At 41.1% G+C, this 20430-nt stretch overlaps 1 long non-coding RNA gene across 1 annotated transcript in view; it reads left to right on the plus strand.

The window, feature by feature from the left end:
• LOC148594472 (uncharacterized) overlaps positions 1-19195 on the plus strand; it is a 70134-nt gene extending 50939 nt beyond the window's left edge. Inside the window, exon 4 of the long non-coding RNA XR_015913461.1 lies at positions 19135-19195. This is a non-coding gene — a long non-coding RNA (uncharacterized LOC148594472). The remainder of the gene's footprint in view (positions 1-19134) is intronic.
• Positions 19196-20430: the final 1235 nt, after the last annotated feature.

Consider the following 20430-nt stretch of genomic DNA (forward strand, 5'->3'; position numbering starts at 1 on the left):
AATGGCTGCTACAAGACTCTTGTTCCCAGATCATTCTGAATTCTTTTTTTTTTTGTGCTGGAGGCAACAACGTTCCCTTACTCCCCTTCCTTTGGAATAGGAGCTGTTCTTAATAAGAGTTTGCCTTATGGCAGCAGCCTAGCCAATTTATACATAAAGGCTTTTGAACTCTTGGTGTAATGTCATCACCTGTGCCTGATGACTCATTGTTTTTATAATTATCAGTTTGCTCAAGAACCTCTTCTCCTGACACCTCAATTTCCCAAAGTATATCATCTTTATTACCAGAGAGGAGAGAGCTTGGATCCTACTTCCCACCTATAAATCTCTATAAAGGCCTGGGAACATTAAACTTTGCAGCATGCCCTGAAGGTCATGATATTTTGTAATGAAACCAAATTTTCCAATATGGAAATCCCCTACTAGTTGCATTACTTTTTCCCTAAAGCTCTGTAATTGGTGGGTTTGGTCAGCATAGTCATACTAGAGCAGTATGTCCAGCGTTTTTCCTAATCTCTTCTCAATCACCCAGCTTATATAATGAGTAAAAGGGTAATGAGGCCAAAAAAAAAAAAAAAGTGGATAAGACCCAGATTTGCTCTCCTCTGTCATCCAAAAGAAAATGAAAATTTTGTTTGAAAAATCACAGAATCACAGAATCCTACATAAAATGTTATATCAAAATACAGAGTTGCCTTTTATCTATGGCAACTCCATTTCCAACCCACACGTCCCTGAAATTCTTCATTTTGTATTTAACGTGCGTCTGGTATGTGTGTCGAATATTTATATAAGCGTTTTGCCACCCATAAAATTATTTGCAGGAATATTAAAACATAAAGCCTCTAATCTAATGAACAAGCTTTGAAAAGTGCCAGGCTTACAGTCCAGAGAGGACAATGCATGGCACGATTTAGGAGAACAAGAGGAGGAATTCTCTGATGGGGACTCTAGTAAATGTAGTCGCGTGCTGTAGGAAAGAGCACGCAGAAATGGATGAGGTGTAACAAAATTATTCATAAAGAGAAATGCAGAAGGTTGTCATGCTGAGTGGTTACATGCAGTTATATGGAGCACTAACAAGGTTAGTGCTTGAAGCTGAGTGCTGGGGTGCTCACATGTGTTTTCTAACTAGCAGGAAGAGTAAACTGTTTTTATCTTCGAGGACTGACAAGCTTGGGGTTGGAGGTGTGCTAAATCTTTCTACTGATTTTTAATAATTCAGAGCCAAATGGCAATAATGGCTCATGTAGGTCAGCGTAACGAACAAAGCAGCTTCACTTGGAGATGTTTGATGGAAGGTTTTCAGGCTAAATGCTTTACAGCTGCTGTGGCCTGGATTCTTTTTGATATAATATTATCATATACTTGCCTGGCTTTATAAATAAACAATGAAATGTGTGTGTGCGCCCGTGTGTGCATGCACATGTGTGTTAATGCGATATAGTGAACAAACTGAAATGCTCGTAGAGAGGGTTTACTGTGGGAGCGAGGAGTTCTTGCTAAGTGACTACTGTAATATTAGAAAACCAGAGGCTGAAACTCGGCCTGCATTCCAGAAGCACAAAGATTTCTAGGAAGTACAGTAATTTGGAGAGTTGGCTAAGCGTTGTTCCAGCAACTCACTGAGCTAAGACATCATATACCCAAAACATCAATATGATCTGAGTTTTATACTATCATTTAAACGTTTAAACAGCAACAGATTTACAGCATAGACTCAAAATATGGCTGTAACTAATACTGTAACAAAATCAATAGACAAATGTTTTAGCAAAGGGCAGTCACTGCTCTTTCCGCTGATGTGTGTATGTGTGCATAGCAGTCACACCAATGTGTTTTAAATTCAGCTCATAGGAAGGAGTTTTAAGCTTAGGGATTTAAAGCATTCAGACTTACGCAGACCAAAATCATATCAAGACATGGCTAAGGAGTATCAGGGGCCATGTCTAGAGCCAATAAAAATCTATGGAAGTGTTTTTCTACTGAAATTGGCCTTTGGGGATTTTCCTTTAAGATTACATTTTAATTGAAGTCCTGAGCCAGTTCTGCATGTGGTGAAAGTAAGAAGCCCACGAACATTAGAATTCCTTGCAGACTTCTGCATATTTTGCCAGGTTAGTTAAGAAACTTCTGTTGGTCTTAGCCTTCAAGCTGTGGAATGATGAAACACTCCTCACTGTTTCATCAGTGCCTCTCATCTTCAGAGGCTGATAGGTAAAACTATTAGGTGGATGTGGTGCTCTGCTGGGATGGCCAGTATTTGCTTTCAGATGTCAAGAATTTCCGTAAATCTTAATAAGCATTTTGCCACCTCCTTTTAATATCCTGGATTTAAAAATACATATACAGAAACAGGAAAAAAAGGTGCAAGTTGGAAGGATGATGCAGTCCCTGTAGCTAGCAGCAGCAGAAAGTCTGTAAATATTAAGCATAAATGTTATAACCTGGAGTATTTACTTCCAGAAGTTACAACGTGCTGAATACCTTTGATCCACATGCTCAGTCATTAAAGGTTACTAAATAAGTTTTTATTCATGTATATATGCCTTTTACCCTATGTTTATGGGCTTAGTGTACCAACCTGAAAATAAAGACTTACATTCATTCTTACTTTTAAATTAGTCTAAGCTCTAGTACTACAAGGCCTGTTTCTTGAGAGACATGTTGTGTTTTCCCCAAGTAGCTGTCCAGGAACATACAGAGTCAGGAAGAGAAGGAATCATTAAGTAAACTTAAAATTTAAAATGTTCTTCCCTCACCTTAATAAAGAATAACAAAAAATGTGTTTTTTAATGAAACAGGAGGCAGATTAATTTGATTTGCTGCGCAATGCAGAGCATTTGTGCATGCAGACTATATCAGAAAGGTGATTTAAGTTAATGTATTTTACTCAAATTTTAGGGCTAGACAAGTGCATGCGCAATCTGTTTCTGTTGTTCAGCTGGCACATTGCATAACTTGCTAAGTGATGGGGGTGCAGTCGTGAGCCTGTCTAGAGCGGCGTTCCTCTGCGGCCCTGTGCTCCCTGCCGCCAGCCACGCGTGCGTTCGCAGGGTGGAGGTGCCGCTTGCAGGCGGGGACAGGCAGGCTGGCGAATAGGCAGTGTCAGCGAACAGCAGCGCGGGTGGCAGGAGGGAACACCTCTGCACTACTGCGGCGTCGGCAGCGTGAGGAAACGTCACGTGCCGCTTCAGACTATTTATACTGCCTAAAATCAATTTTGAAAAATGTAAGCACTGGCCACAGTGGGGCCCTAGCAAGGATTTGAAATAAACCTCCCAAGAGGAGGATGTAATTATTTTCTCTTAATATCTAAAATACACGGTTTGAAGGGAGCGGGGAAAGGCGTTCGTTCAGCACAAGTGCCTCAGTGTGTGCAGTGAATGGAATCACTGGGCCTGGAGGCCGGCCCTGTGCTGCTCTGCGCGCTGGCTCTCCCACCAACTTTGCGGGGATTAAAGTGGATGTAAAGCGGGGCAGAATTAGCCAGGGGATTGTAAATCCCCTTTGGCTTAGAAGCCACACGTGGGCACGTGCGCACGTGGCGGCAGCAGTGCGCGGCGGCGGCCTCCCCCTCGCGCGGCGGCGGCTGCGGGGCGCTTGTGGGCTGGGTCCCTGCGACAGGAATGCCAGGCATCTTTCTAATCTTCCGCACTCGCACAAGCTATAGCCAGCCTTGACAGTGGCATTTTTGTCTTCAGAATGTATTGCTATTTTAAAAACTCACCAAATGCACTTAGTTTAAGAAAGCTTGAACTGCCTTGATGCTTTTGCTTGCATTTGCGAGCTTCCACCTGTCAGCTGGCTTGATCGTGTTGAAAAGAGACGCGTTCGCTTAGCAGCCTCCTCTGTGCACACGGGGAGCTGAACAGGATTAACCCATAAACCCTTGGCGCTGCTGAGATAACCGACTTTTTTGTTCATGAAAATACCCTCACAGAGGCTGTTGTTGATGAGACCTTCTCCCTCCTATTAGCGGGACAGATGAGGAGCAGAACACTTGAACTCAGGTGTGATCTGGAGATGGTGGAGGGCCCAGGATAGAAGCTGTGAGCGAGACCTCCTCGGTTTTATGAGATGCAATGTCTCATCATACCCTGCTTATCCCATAGTGATAAAGCACTTGATCTTGCAAAGTAGTGAAAATCTCCTGAAAATTGATGATCTTCAGTTGCTTTCTGCTGTCATTAGGAGTGAGAATTTGCATTCCCCAGCTCTCAAGATCAGGAAGTGCAGGGTCTGGCCCTGTGTGTGATGTTAGGGTTGTGTTCAGGGTCTGAATTCAAATTTCAAACACATCCAGTTGACTGGAATTTTGGGGCCATCTTTTACTCAGGGCCCACCTCTGATGTTAACACAGATATAGCAGGAGGAAAACAAAGCAACCAGGTCTGTCCAAGAGAGGAGATTTAAAAGCCAAGATCTGAGGTCTGCAGGACAGATTGCTGCTATCTCTGGGCCATATTGTGTCATTGATTTTTTAGGCTGATCTCTTAACTGATTTCAGTTGGGACTTAGGCCTAACAATTGATGATACGGTGTGGCCTACGTGATGAAGAGTAACGGCTCGGTTTGCACGGCGTGGCGCAGCGTAAAGCCCGCGTCCCCGCGCCCCGCTCCGTGTGGCGGCCGGAGGCGGGAAGGGCTGGGGGCTCAGGCCGCCGAACCGCACGCAGGGGAGGCGCGACCCCGCCGCGCGTGTCCTGCTCCACAGCACCGGCCCGTCTGTGCGCTTGCCCCTCAGCTAGTCACACGGGTCCATAGCTCACCCCTCTCCGGAGGAAAGAGCGGCAGCCGTGCAGGAGCCGCGGGCTGGGAGGCGGCGCGGGCGGTTCGCAGCGCGCGGCCGGTGCGCGGTGAGCTCGCGCGGCGCTGCCCTGCGCGCCCTGCCGCAGCGCAGCCCGCGCCACCGCCCCGCGGCTGCTACTCCAGAGATCGCTGCAGCTTGTGGAGCTCCCTCAAAGAAAAAGCAAAAGGAACCAGCCAGAAGAGTTCCTCTCGGGAACGTTTTCCTTATGTTTTGAAGTAAGGCCAGCCTGACACTTCTTACTAATATTAGTAGCTAATAGCACTTAAATATAGTCCAGTTGCTGCCTTTAAGATCTCAGCTTCCGTCTGCTAGAATTTGTTACAGCTGTCAATAAGCAGATCACAGTAATAATTACAGTGGCGCCTACTGACACCTCTGTGGTTAACGTCTGTCATTAGTTTTATTATAAATCCACGTTTACTGGGAGTTGTTACTTTCACAGAGAACCTGCACTTTAAGATGAATTTATCCATATAATTGCAAGGCATTGATTTTTTTTTAAATCTAGTTATTTTTACATTTACAAAAAGCCAAAAATGAATGCTTAAGAATGGTTTAAATCTAAGTAGGCTTTTTATTATCTTTATTTGATCTTTTAAAATGCTGCTGTTTCCACGAACTCCACTCAGACCAACAGTGATACAAGTTAACGCCTGAAATACTAGGATACAATAAACTACAAAATGGCCCCAAATACATTTTCTTTCCCAAAGCTCACAAATTTTGACAAATGCATAGAAATACTGCTTGGGAACATACTGTGCTACTGGGGGCACTGAAACCCCAAAACAGAGAACCAGCTTCTGCCTTTGAATAGAACCCCGCAATGCTGTTAGCTACAATCTGATTAATGCTATAATTTGGCCCAGAAAATTTAGGGCAAAGGCTGAAGCTATTGGTTAACACATAACTGCATTGAGCATGAGTCTCAAACCTCTTTTTTGTCTTACAAATCATTGGCCCTGAAATACCTATTAAAGGCATAAATGGGTAATTTATAGATGAAGGGCCAAATTCACCAATGCTGGGTCTGGAAGATATAAATAACACTTTCTTGTTTCAGCATGGCTCATTGCTCCTTAAGGGGATTGACTCTGCCTTCCTTTGGTGTTTTCTGATGATGGAAGGAGATTAATTTAATTTGTGGTTGGGATTTCATATGAGCCTTGCTGTTAGCGGCTGCTGAATCAGTGCATTCCTCAGTTGCTGTGGCCACTCGCTCCTTGGCTGTCTAGCACACATTTTGGTCAGCTGTGATGCTCTTTTATTCCTCTGGTGCCACCACTTAACAGAGCACTGGGCCTTGGCATGTGTTTGTAAAAGCTGGCATAAATTTGGTCTGAATTTGTTCTGGAGTTATAGCTTAAAGTTAAATTTACTTAGGTGGCTTTTAGTCAGACAAACTAAATACCCTCTGGTATCAGACATCAATACCCTCTGGTCCATACTGCTGACTGACCGACTGCCAGTCTGCTGCTTATAATTCAAATATCATAATATTGTTTTTTCATATATATATTTGTTTGGATTAATAATAAAGCACCAATGTTGATCAGGAAAAAAGTTTGCTCCAGGAGCCAAAATTATGTTTTGATTGGGGTATATTGGTATATTTATGGAAAAATTCCTTTGGCCAGAAAGATTATAATAAACTGCATGCTGCATAAAATCTTTAAAATGGACCTGCTTTATGTTGCCTCCAAACAGCAGTTCATAATCCAACAGTATCTGGTCAATGCTGATGGATAAACGGGCACTGTGCTTAAGACACAGGGGAGCCTTGAGGCAGGAAATGATATTCATTTACAAGTACTGGTGCTTCATTAGGAAATCATAGCTGTGAACCACGTTTTCACTAGTTCTTATAATGTAAAAATCTGATTACTTTGATTCTGTTCATTGGCGAACTTTTCAACTAGAGGCTTTAGCAATAAATTTGGACAAAACAGAGACTGAGCAATTTCAAAGCCTCTCTGAGAAAAAAATGCACCAGTGTGGATGTTTTATATTAAAATTTATGCCATCCGTCATTCTAATAGATTTTCTCTATGATTTGTCCATCATATCAGGATAACAAAATGCTAACTTGTCTCCTTGATATTGTGCTTTTTAGAAGAAGCAATCCTTTTTCCAGTTCTGTCCTTTGAAGTAGTTCATGCTATGAGAGGTCCAGCATCAAGAGTAATTAGACTAAACCGTGCAGAAATCCCAGTGGAAGTCAGCAGGTAAAGACAGCATTAACTGCTAAAAAACTGAAAAACAATTCAGAGTATTTTAGAGGACAAGGAGGGTAAATGAGTCCTTTTTACAAAGACAAAGCAAATAGGATCATTTTTTGCATATCATATACTCTGATATTCTTAATTAGCAAAAGAAAAAAAAGCAGTATATTGGGATTCATTTTCTGGTACCCATGGACAGCAATCCTTAGAGGGACTAAATGTAATAAGATTACTGTAATAATTGTAATGCTGCTGGGATATTACAGAACAGCAAGTTACATGCAGTTTCAATGTGTGCACATAGATTTATTTGTGCAGATTTTTTCTCCAAATTGGAAAGAGACTATACTAGAACGTGGTGCCAGCTTTTCTGTGGGGACGTACTTTTTGGTGTTATGTGTAATCCTTTAATTGACTTCAGAAGCCAGGTTTGTAGATTAATTTGTGGAGGTTCCTCTGAGTATGTTGTATTTAGCCTTTTTTCCCAACTTATGGTCTTTCAAAAAACCAACAAAGAGCAAAGGCCCTGCTTGCTGCTCCATTCGAGAGACACTAAGTCATGAGGAGCTGGCTGTGCCTTGTTTCCAGTTGCTTAACAGCAGCATAAACAAGAAATAATATAAACATTCCCCCGAATTAATTCGGTGCCTTAGAAACTGCTCTGGTTTTGTTTGTGTGGAAAGGAGGGTGCTCATGAAAGTATTTTTTCTAAGTAAACTTAAGTATACCTCTTAGAGTTCTCTACTAGCCTATGCAAGTAGCCATCACTTTGGATTACTATAGAAGCACGTCTTAACTCACAAAAATCAGGTGCTTTCAAATACATGTGAATAACTCTTGTCACGGCAAAACGCATAGAGAAGCCCAATCCACCCTGTGAACTTGAACCTTTGCTTGCATCTTTCAGAGGATGCAGGGATGCAGATATTATGGTCTCCATATTAGGAGGATATATATGCTAGGGGTAATATAAATACCTTTTACAGTCTCTCTCCATCACATTCTTTTTATCCTCAGTATGTTGGTATCCATTATCCTGGGTGAGAACAATAATTATGTTTTAATGAAATTTGCTATGTAATGTGCCAGGGAGACTAGGACTATTTATCAGACCATACAGTTACATTTTAGGGGTTTTTGTCCTTGCAAATAATTCAGAACAATGTCTTTTCTATAATTCTATATGCGTGTTTCATTTTATTTTTTAAATAGAAGAAAAATAAAAAAAGAAAGTGAGAGCTATAAGAATGATTAGACTTCTTGTAAAAGGTTTCTTCGTGCTGCTGCTGACCTTCTCAGTCTGTTCTGCTTTGCTTTGGTATGTTTAACTGCCCCAGGAGGTCATTATCAGACAGTGGTGACTGTTTTGTCAGGTCTTATTGTTTAATTAGATCACAGTTTATGTCAAAATTCTAAAATTCTTTTGGCACATGCCAAAATTTTCACAGTTTTTAGTTTTTAAGTTGAAATATTTCTCAAACAATAAGCAGCAGCTACAAGGGAGTAGACAAATTTATTTAATATTTACAGTCTGCACTTAAAAATTTGTGCCTTGGGTTAAATTCATTGAAATGTGACATCTTATTTTCAAGAGTATCCTATGGGTAATCCCTTAAAACTTGTATTGACATTAATATAAGCCTTAAGAAATAGGCCTGCTGAGGCACACATTATCTATAGGAAAGATATTTTTTTCTCCTGATCTTGCCTCTGTTCATCTGAAATGGTATAAGATTGTGTAAACAAACCCTCATCTACAGAATTAGAAAAGGATGTTTTTGATATGCCTTTCCTGCCCTTGAAATTATATGCCTGAAGTATGCAATCTGTGATGTACCATGTTCCACTAATGGCAAGATAATTGGTACAAATTTCTAGGCTAGAGGTAAATGCCAAACTGCCGTACCACAAATTTGTTGCTTGGATGAACTGCTTGTTTCTGAACAAGGCAACCTACCTATCCCTTGTATAGCCTATTTAATTAGAACCTGTTAGAGAAATTTGTGGAAAGAGAAGTATGATACTCATTCCTCAAAAACACAGCATTCTACACAAAAAAAATAATTTTTTAGTTGTCATGCTGCTTGTTCATCTTGTGCAGAGCCAAATCAATTAGTGGCCCTTGGAAAGATGCAGTACATGAACTGAGCCAAGAGCGCTGATGTTCAAAGGATCAAAACATTAAATGACCTCATGCAGGTCCTGTGATCTGGAAAATGTAGCTGCTTTTTCCAGCTTTCTCGTGTGGCCAGATAATACAGTGGCTCTCTCAAGACCCTTGGTGTCCCTCAGGAAAATAAGCCCCAAAGCCCCAGATCTCCCTCCCTATGAGCTATTAGTCAGGCTCTCCTGTGACTTGATGCTTCAGGGTATGAGACCTGCAACCATGCGGGTTTGCGGGCCTAATTCATTTCTCTAATGACCTTCTCCAGCATGGGCATGTGCTTTGGACGAGGGCGAGATGTCCCTGGTTCCTGGAAGCCGAGCGCCCGGCTGTGGTGGGCGGCTGCGTGCGGTGAGGCCCCACATGTGCGCACCCGTGGCCTCCCCGTCACCGCTACAGCCCGCCCTACCTCAGGCCCTGAGAGAGAACCTGCCGGGCTTTGCACAGAGCCCTGTTTTTCTCCATGTATTTCGCCAGTACTGAGTGCGCGTGGCCAAGCCAGAGCTTCCCAGTGAGGAGCCAAGGTTGAGTCCCCTGTTGATGCACTTCAGAGCCTGCCCATGTTGCCCATGTGTGTGCAGATTGCCACCAACTGTCTGCCTGCCTTGACGAATGCTGCCCTGCTTGTCAGAAATGGGCTGTTTCTTAGCCTGGCTCTACTCCTAGCTCCTCCATGCAGGCCACTCTGAGTGTCTGCCCTCAGCTCATGCGTGAGCTTAGTCCTGCCTCATCCTGCATTTAACCTTCCCCACGCTGGAGAAATTTTGCAGCCCTCTACCATCTGGATAGAGACTTGCAGATAAAGAGGTTTTGTCCGCAATCCCTGTGGGTCTGCAACCAACTTTTCTTCACAGTGTGGCAATTTATCATTAACCCTTTTCATTCTCTGACAAGCAGCAACAGTTTTTCATCATCACACCAAACATAGGCCTTTCCTCAAGTACGTGTCTAGGAGGGGTATCAAGCACTTCATTCCACCAAACCATCAGTGTTCTCTTATATACACTCTTATTGACAAACTCCCAAATTGCCCAGCTCCTGTAGTGCAGCAAACTCATTTGGAAGGGTGTCCTCAGTTTACTGTGCTGGCTTCTAAGGGCTGGAGTGAAAGCAGACAGAAGCCTTTGACCCTCGCGCCTCTATAGGGAAGAGCTTCATGTTAGCTCTGCATAGCTGGGGATAGGGCCAATTCACAGAGGATAAGCATAACCAATGCTTTCCCATGCCTCAAAGTATGAGCAAAACCAGATCTGCTCAGTATGTGAAACAGGATTTGAAAAAGCCAGTCAGGAGTGTGACCCATTTCTGCAGAATCTTTGCTACAAAACTTAACATTAATGTCTCATTCACAGAGGGAAGGATAATGCCTTCAACACCACATTTGGTAGGGTTGGTGTATGACCAGGAGAAGATGTAGCTCAACGCTTAGCCCAGTTCTAGGCTCCTACTGAACTGGATTTGCTTTGTATCTGATTAATATGTTTTTATTTTCTTCTTTCAAATTGTTTTGCTGAGCTCATGTTAAAGTTTTCTTTTTTGTTATTATTCTATTACTAATATTATCTGAGGGCTGTGCATATGTACTGCGTTACATGTACATGTAACATAAAGCAGTCTCTGCCCTGAGGTACTGGCAGCTTGATACAGAAACAGCTACTGCAGAGTGTGAGGAATCTGTTGCGTTTCTGTTTGTTTGTTTATTTGATTTTCCAGTAAAAACAAATGTGGCTAATAGGCATCTTGCTCAATTTCTGAGAAACTTAAATTGCCAAATTTATTTTGACAGAGTTTTAAAAGGTAACTCAATAGAATTATGCTATATGACAATATTTATACTCGGAATCAATATGTGTGGTTTCTTTTTAGGGTGAACCCATAAAGCTGCAACTTGTAGTGTTACTTCAATAGCAGATACTAGAGTACAGCATAGCTGCTATCTTGAGTTCTCTCCTAAAGAACAGCACTAAGAAAATGGGTAATGTTTGTGGTATTAAAAGAGTGTATTGCATACAGATATTTTTAAAGAAAATAAGCTATTAAATTATTACTTAGTATTTATTAAATTATTGAGGACCTCTCAATTAGCATTTACTATTGGAACTTCATTGCTGAAATGTTTTATGGGGTGGGAACAATCTGCAATTATGGTTCCTCCATAGTCATCTGTAAGTTCTTCTCAGAGAATTAGCTGACTATTCCCCACCAGCAACTGATTCCCCAAATATCTGTGGATTCATTGAGTCTACCACACAGCCGCTCATTGCCCAGGGCCCCTTCCTGGGCATTAACAACATCCTTCCAAGTCTTTATGACATTCCAGACCTACTTACGATATCTTGAGCTGTTCCAAGAAATGATGCAGCATTCACTTCTAGGGTTTGCTGGCATCATGAGCAGAAAGAGACAGTGCATAAGATTCAGATGCTAGTGCAGGGGCTGGTTGTTGCGAATCACAGGATAACTGAGGTTGGAAGGGCCCTCTGGAGTTTGTCTTGTACAACGACCCTGCTCAAGCAGGGTCAGTGAGAGCAGGTTGCCCAGGACTGTGTCCAGTCAGATTTTGAGTAGCTCAAAGGATATCTCCACAAACTCTGGGCAGCCTGTTCCAGTGCTCGACCACCCTCGCATTAAAGAAGTATTTTCATGTACAGGCCTGTCGTCCTGTCACTTGGCATCAAAGGCCCTGTCCTATTAATACCCTTACATCATACATTTATCAACATTGACAAGACTCTCCCTGAGGCTTCTCTTCTTCAGGCTAAACAGTCCTTGTGCTTTCAGCCTCCTCATGCGAGTGGCGCTTCACTCCTTTAAACATCTTTGTGGCCCTTTAGTGGACTCACTCCAGTTGGCCCGTGTCTCTCTTGTACTGGAAAGTCCAGAATTGGACACAACACTCCAAATGGGTCTCACTAGTGCTAAGGAGAGGGCAAGGATCACCCTGCTGGCAACAGCCTCGCTACTGCAGCCCAGGATGCCACTGATCTTTGCCAGACAGCACAGGGCTCCAAAACCAAAATCACTTTTCTTTTTCCTCTTACCTCCCTGTGTGTATGTAAATGTAGGCACAGTAGGCCAAGAAATCTGTATTTGAGCTAGTTGTATCAGAGAGTGATAAAGGGCTTACCTGGTTGTTTCTTACATGTGCTTCATTATATGATGTGTGCATATATCTTTAGCAAATAGGAGGCCGTACAGGTGGATAATAAGAGGGCTGAAAAGGCACTGCACTATCTTCCTCCCTATCTGCAAGTGTCATCGGGTTTTATTTCCTTCTGCCTAGACTGTGGGTTGCTGGTGGAGCTATAGCTTTTGAAAATATAAAGAAAATTCCCCTTTGTTTCGTTTTTGCCATTGCCATTAATGTCTTAAAGTTTCTTCTAATTGTGCAGCCTCTGATGACCTTCTTTACTGCCTCTCTGTTTTTATCCGTTTCACCTTTTTGTATGTGTTCTCTTTGGTGTCTGTAATCCGCAAGCCCTGGTCATTTCTGCAGCTGTATTTATTATAGGCAGTGGATTTTAAAAAGGTACCTGGCCCCCACAAGCGCCATTCTACCAACAAAATATATTCTCAAGGCCTTTATTATCATGTCGTTATTAGTCAGCATTTGGCTTTCAGTTAGATTTCTAGTTTTCAAATGTAGGAATCAAAACAGATGCGTTCAGGTTTGTTGAGGGCTCTTTGCATGGCGACAGGCCCTTCTGTGACGCTATCCTCTGGAAGGAAGCCCATGGGGAATGGAGAATGTCTTGTTAACATGAGAAGAAGCCACTAATTTTCCTTCTAAAGGTTGGAAATTCAGTACAACAGTTTAATTCCCATTCATTTCCTGACCTCTTGTAAGATGAGATATACCAACTGGGACTTAGAATCTGTGTGTCAGATTCAGGGGCAAGATGTAAGTCATGTAGGAGGCAAACTAAGTAGTTTGCTAAGTGAATAAATAAGTCTCAGTGTATTTATCTCAGTGTTGGGTGTCGAGGGCTCTGAGTTGGTGTGATGTGCACGGTGGAGGTCTGGAGGAAGAGGTAAGCTGCCCCAGTGCCAGCTTCCTCCAGGCCTAATTGGTATTCTTAGTTTACTTCGACTCCCCTCTGTTGTTGGCCCAGCATCTTCTCATAAGTCAATTTTTGTTTCACACACCAGAAATAAAACACAGGAGAAGCACAGAATTGTGAATGTAATCAGAGTTATTATCTGATTTGATGATTATTTTGTAGAGATTTGATTGCTATTTATGATCTATAATAGAGGTCATTATTTTATTACGTGCTTTCTGAGTGTGATTAAGTCACTTAAATGAAGACTTTCTTTCAGTTTAAGTTAGTAAGAATAATATATTTCTGATTTCTTGTAAATAAATCTGAATTTCGGGAAATCTGCATGTATTGTATTGTGAAAGCTTTTTTGTTAGCATATACAGATACAAATGAATAGATTAATAAAGTATTGAAATTTGTGCAAGCTAAAAAATGTTATTTATGTAGCAAAATTATTTTTGGTTTTCAAATCGAGGCGTGTTATCACTAATGCTGTGATCCCATAATTCATTCCAGAGACTGAAATATGTAGTTCCTTATTGTGTATGTAGCCCATAACAGGAAAAGGAAAGCAGTATTACTCAACAAAGTTGAATGTTTTAGAAAATAAAATTGATATTGTTGCCATTTACTTTGTTAAAAGTTGTTCTGTGAGTAAGATGTGTAGTTGTTCAGCTGCATTGCAGACATGAATTAAATTCTATTCACAATTGCAGTTCCCTCAGAATTTTCTCTCAGGACTCTCATGGGCCTGTAATGGACTCTAGCACGCCTTTAATGCTTCTGAGGAAAAGTGAGCAGCTAGGTCAATATTATCTAGTCTCTAGTGAGCCTTGAAAAATGTGGTGATATGTGCCGTTTATCTTGTTAACTTGAAGACCTGGAAGGAAAAGACCAAGGAGGAGGGAGTAAATGAGTTGGGCGGCTCCTCCTGCAAGGAGGCAAGAGATGAAGATGTCTCAAGAGATCACATAAAGCTGAACTGTACGGGGAGAATCACTGAAACTGAAGCCAGTCAAGAATTAAAATGGCAGCGTAGACCCAAACTGGAGACGAGAAAGGACAACATTGTTTACCAGAGTAGATACCAGGTGATGCTGAATCGTTGGCATGGTCTCCTTATGCACTGCCACCTCCTTGTACAGCTGGTCTACCTGAACCCAGTCATTCGTCCTACATCTGTGCTGTGGCTGCTCAAAACCCTCTCAGCCATGGAAATACATAAGAGATGGGGCTCGTGGCCAAATTATTTTATGGCTGACTCCCTCAGTATGAAACAAGCCACTCTGAGCCTTCCAGCCCTCAAACGCACCGAGGACTCCAAATCACAGTGTACAGAAATAGCCTTTTCATCCGTGTCCCTGAACTTGTCCCAGTATACAACGGAAAAGCTCTTTAGCCCACCAAGTCAGCACTGAGTTTTTGTATGTTAGTGTATAGCTTCTTCTCTTCAATGCTTATTTACATCAAAATTTTGCACCATCTATATTTTTCTGTGTTCATTTGTAGATCAAGAAGGTTATTTATTCATCCAGGAAACACAGTCCAGTTAATAAATAGGATCTCTGTGCATCAGCCCTTTAGAGGCAGGCCAAGCACAATTGCAATGCTGATAATATAAATCTTCTCCCATACTGCAGGCAAAAAATTTATGAGATTATGAAAGATCAGTTAAATACAAATACTTAAAAAAAAAAAAAAAGAGGTAGAGACATAGAGGCATCCATAACACCTTCCAGAACCTCTTGGAATGGTGGGGTGGTGGTAGTGAATCTAAGCATATAATGTGCCTCTGAAAGGACTGTGAAGAAATGTATGGAACTTGAAGGGTCCTAGTTGTCTTAGAAATTGGGTGGTCTTGTGTGCTCTTTTGTGCACACCCAAGGCAGGAGATGGCTGTATTTTTGCCATTCTAGGTTTAAAACAGTATTATCTCCCTCTAGGGAAAAAAAAAAAAAAAAGAAAAGATGTTTTGGTGAACCTAGTGTTTTTTTGTGTTTTTTTTTTATTATTTTGTTCTTCTGACCCAAAGTATCTGAAGCTGGAGATGTTTGCATGACCTCGTTCACTCGTGCCCACATAAGGTTCCTCTGGTAAGCTGGGTAGACGCTGTAGTTCAGAGTGTTGGGCCGTGGCCTTCCCTCTTCCTTGTGTGCTGCCGCGCTCCTTGTGCAGCCCAGCCCTGTGCAAATCCGTTTGCCAAGACGGAACATGGACCTGTCGTGTGTATGCAGCTGCCATAGCTGCCTCTGTGTTTATGCTTCAAACGAACTTCGTGATCATGTGCATCTTTAGAACACTGTTCTAATATAAAGTCTCCTTAACTCGACTACAAATTGCACAGATAAGCCTTTTCCACAGAAAATTCCTTCACATTCTTCTATGGAAGCTCCTTATGTTTTTCTTATCTGTGTAACTAACATATAAATTTCTCCCTACATGGTTGCTGGTCTGAGATTTTGACATCAAGCCTAGGAATGCAGCAAAATAGTTGGCTGAATCAAAGAATCATTTTTCTTGGATCTGCCTCAGAAAACAACATGTGATTTGAAATTTCATTTTTAAATTTAACTTCTCCCTCTTGGAACAGATTCGCTAAAGTCAAAGTCTCACTTTTTATAGCCACAGTAACTGTTTCTGGATTTTCAAAGTCAATTCAGCTCTAAGCTGAAGTAATTATGGCACATGCTATAAACCACAGGCACTGTAAACTCAGCGCGGACTGCTATACCACTATCTTGAAAGCATATCAATCTACTTGTATTCTAATTTGTTATACACGTTGTTTCTTTAGATGCTTTTTCTTACTCTCACGTTTGTCTATTAAAAAGAAATGAGAATGGAGCCTGTTCCATTTCTTAAGAAGACAGGCCACTTTTACCATGAAATTTAGAGTTAAAATGGCTTTAGAGTAAAAATGAGTAATTGTACATTTTTATCCATGGTGTTCCTTCAGTCGGAAAGCAATACACTAATAACTTAGGGCTATTATTAATTAGATGAAAGTGTTGCTACTGCTATCTGTGAGTATCCATTGGCAACACCAATTACTGTTCGACTCACTCCTGTATGTATATAAAACATACAATATGGATTTTTTTTCATATGAGGTATTGAAGAAGTAGGCAAGGAAACTTTGTGATTTTTTTTTTCTTTAAGGTCTGGCAGATAATGAAAGAACAAACCACTAGCAGTGCCTCACACCTGAGTATTTCCTTGGTGCTTAAAAGATTTACAGAGACATTCTTTGTCATTCTTTTTTCCCCCCATTTCTGCAACATCCCAGTTCTGCCCAGACCTGAATATGAAATGCCAGACTACCACAAGAAAGGCTCGGCATGCAAAATTTTTCCACCCAGCCAGTAACTGAAAGGCTCATGAGACAGCTTGCGGATTTCCAGCTCAAACTTGCAGAACCAACGTGTTTACATAAGTGCATAAGGCAGAGCTCCAGATGCAATGTTAGCTCTACTAACAGCCAGATCTTCAAAGCTACTCATCAGATGCAGCATTTGAGCCTTCAGAGGGTGACAAAATAATAGGTTAAAACCAGCTAGGATAGACGGTCAAAAGACAAAGTCTTGCCTTTTTCCTTGTTTTGAACAATTCTTTATTTTACCCGATTAATGTTACTGCACATTGCAGCTTTATCTGGCTTGTCTGGCTGGTAACTCTTCAGGGCTTCAGACCCAGCAGCAATATGTAATGTTAGTAGTATTCAAACCAGGCTGTTTGAGTAACTGTGATGTGACCTCTGTAGAAATAAAGACTCGATCCTCATCTTCATAAGCAATGATGATGTTCTGGCTCCACTGGGCTACAAATTAAGGCATTGAATGGAAAAAGGAAAGAGAGCTGAACCTACCAAAAGTTCTACTGCATGTAAAACATTTTTTTTTCTTATTATATGTATTTTTATTTTCTAATTTTTTTCTGAATATGAGGAACAGTTACATAAAACTCAGTAGCCTCAAAGAAAAAGGATCCACACCCTGAAGATCACATGAAATGTCTTTGATGGCAGGAAAAAAAAAAAAATACTGCCTGGGCCACTGTCCCTAAGGAAATAGGTACAGTGAACCTGCTATTTACACTTTGTCTTGATTGAAAGTTTGTTAAAAAGCTCTCATTGATTGTGGATGGCATACTCCAGGAGCACAAACAGGTATTCTAGCCTTAAAATAGGGTAAGGTAGAACAAAATCAAGGGTTGTCACATATGATGGGTTGCTTCAGAAATCCTTAAAAGAGACCCAAAAGAAAAGAATCAGTGAGCTTACAAGGGGAACATTTGTTTTAAGAAAAAAAAATATTTCTTGTGTAATTGTTTTCTAAAATTCTTGCTGCCACAAAATAGTGTGGTTTATTGTTACTAATAGATGAAGTTATCTGTAAGAGCTTATTCTTTCCTTCCTATACTATGTAGCAAAGTGCAAGAGACATTTCTGAGACTGATTTCTTCACAGAATGAGTATATTTTAAATGGAGGCAAAGTGCACTTTATGAGGAAATAAGAGAGGGCCCAAAATGCCTTTTAATTTATTTTTATAATAAATATCATTAAACAGAATTTTGAAGCCATATATTTTTATTTTGTATGTAATGCGTATAATGTAAAAAGGAGCTATTTCATGAAAAGGTTGAAATAAGCAGTTGCTAACAATGAAGTCACTATTTTATTGAAACCTGATCAACTTTCCTGGATAATTTGGGACTTTTTAACAACATTTTTTCAAGACTGAAGGGAAAAAAAAAAGAAACCTTAAGTTTGGCAGAAATGAGAATTGATTTCTGTGGCAGCTTCATTTGGACATGGAAAACCTGTTTCAAACTATTCATGGCTCCACCTCTCATGAACTATTTATTATGTACTTTAAATTACATGTAACATGTAACATAAAAATTGAATAGAATTGTTCTGGAACCGTAGATACAGATTGAGAGTTAATTAAATGGATGCGTGGGGAAAAGTCTGTGTGAGACCCAGGACTCGGGGTTCCCTGCTGTACCTATTTAATGAAGTCTCATCCATCTGATGGCTCCTGGACCCACTCTTCAACACTTCCACAAAAATGTCACATTCTTTATGGGGGAAAAGTGTGGAATGTGCCTTCCCCACATCAAGTACCATTTTACAATTCCAATCCAATTAATTAAGGCTCTCTTCTTCATGCATGAGTGGCCGTCTCTCAGTTACTCACCCAAGGCAAAGCTCCAAGGGGGCCGGCCAGCCAGCCAAAAAGGTACATTCCCAGCTCTCATTTACTTAAATGCATATTTTTGGTGGAAACAAAATGTTGAAAATGACTTCAAATAAAAGTGTATGTATTTCTCCAGGGCCGGAGCATCAATAACTTATGTCTCAGGAAAACGAGCCTTTGTTATTATTTTTAATGCCGAGTCGTAATTAAAGCGGGGAGGAGAGGACAACCTCCTCTGTGAATGAGAAAATTGGAGTCAGTGCAGTGCGATGGGAGGGAGGAAAGAGGCTTCTGATGCGTGATTAAATGAGGAGGCAGCATGGTGAGGGCAGGCGAGACGCAGCGCGGAGGGAGGAGGGAAAGCACAGTGGAAACAGTGGAAGAAATAAACAGAAGACAAGATGTTAAAGCACCGTAACCTGACTGCACTCCTGAAGAGTTAAAATGAACCGATCATCTGACAGGGGAACCATACATACAAGGGGATCTGATTCCAGTCCCACCTCACTGGGTACGAATGTTGCTCTTGCCTGATTAAGGGAGAATAGCAATATTGAAGTGTTAGTTTTAGCACTCAGCCCTAAGTATTTTTTCCTACAGGTCACCCGTCATTGAAGTGTTAAAAACTACCATGCTGTATTTCAGTAATTATACAGGATCTCTTCATTTATGCATTTGTTTGTTTATTTTAGACTCATCAAAACTCCAGTTGGATTCACTGTGATGCCTGGACACCGGGGATCCAGGTCAGGTAAGCGCACGCTCACGTTCTGTCTTCTTCTGAGACCTCACTGCAGAATGAAAATGCGTATTACAAGTAGCAGCATCTGTGAAAACGCTGTGCCTCCTATCTCGATATAAAGAGTACATCAGGGTGAGATCATAGGTGGATGACCTCTTCCAAAATTGGCTAAAGTGGCAGAAAATGTTGTGTCTCTCTCCTGCTACTCTCCACCAAATATTTCTCCCTATTGCAATACTCATGTTAGGGCTGCCCAGGGGCAGTGGCTGTCAACATGAACAGTTAATCATTTTAGTAAAAAACAAACAAACAAAAGAACAGAAGAAAAACGTGGCAGCCATTCTGGGCTTGTCAGAGGAACCTGGGGTAGCAGAGTAGGAGCTGTCAGGCCTTGCTGGTGCTGTAGCTCCTGCCTTCCCCAGCACTGGCTTCTGTGCCCGTGTGTACAGAAGGCCAGTGCAGCTTTGTCCCTGATACGTATTAGTGGGCCAGAAGGTTGTTTCAGCTGTTGCAATAACACATTGGAACTTTTTTATTCTTGTCTGCAGAGGAGAGATTTCCTGAATGACACTGTATTTTCCAACTGGGTTGCAAAATCAAGGAGTTTCACCCATTTATGTATCCCTTCAATCAGTCATCATTGATGCTAAAAGGAAGAAATCTGAAACAGAAAGGGTAAGTTGACAAGTCCTAAAATTAAAAAGTTATTGATTAAGCTATTTGAATTGTTCTTTCATTGCAGTGTTATACTCCAGGAAACAAATGTTTAATTTGTTTTGGATAAAGGGATTCCATTTGTGATAATGCCATGAAAATATAATATCCTTTCAAACTCAGATTTCTCACGGGAAAATGTTAACAAGTTTTTTCCATTACACAAAAGATACTATGTAACAGAGCTGGTTGAATATTGCCCAAACATTGTCTGAATATTTGTCAGAATTGTTGTTTGGTTCAAGAAAATTCGTACCCCCATGCGCTCACTATTTGGCAGCATCTGCATGAATAGATTTTGTTTGGTAGAGGTTTGTTTACTGCCTAATACAGATCAGTTCACTCAAACTTCAGCCATAATGTTTGAAAAGGAGCATTCACTTTTCTATATTCATTCTTGTCATTCAGAATTCTCCAGGTTCAGTTATGTAACCAGAGAAGTGATACAGTATCAGGTGATTTAAATGACCAACCACTGTCTTATTTTGCAAGAAACCTGTGAGATGAAATTCGTTCATTTAAATACAAGCAT

This window comes from Tinamus guttatus, unplaced genomic scaffold (assembly GCF_059628265.1).
Source record: "Tinamus guttatus ecotype Peru unplaced genomic scaffold, ASM5962826v1 Tinamus_guttatus_pri_ptg000242l, whole genome shotgun sequence".
In the NCBI taxonomy this organism is placed as follows: Eukaryota; Metazoa; Chordata; class Aves; order Tinamiformes; family Tinamidae; genus Tinamus; species Tinamus guttatus.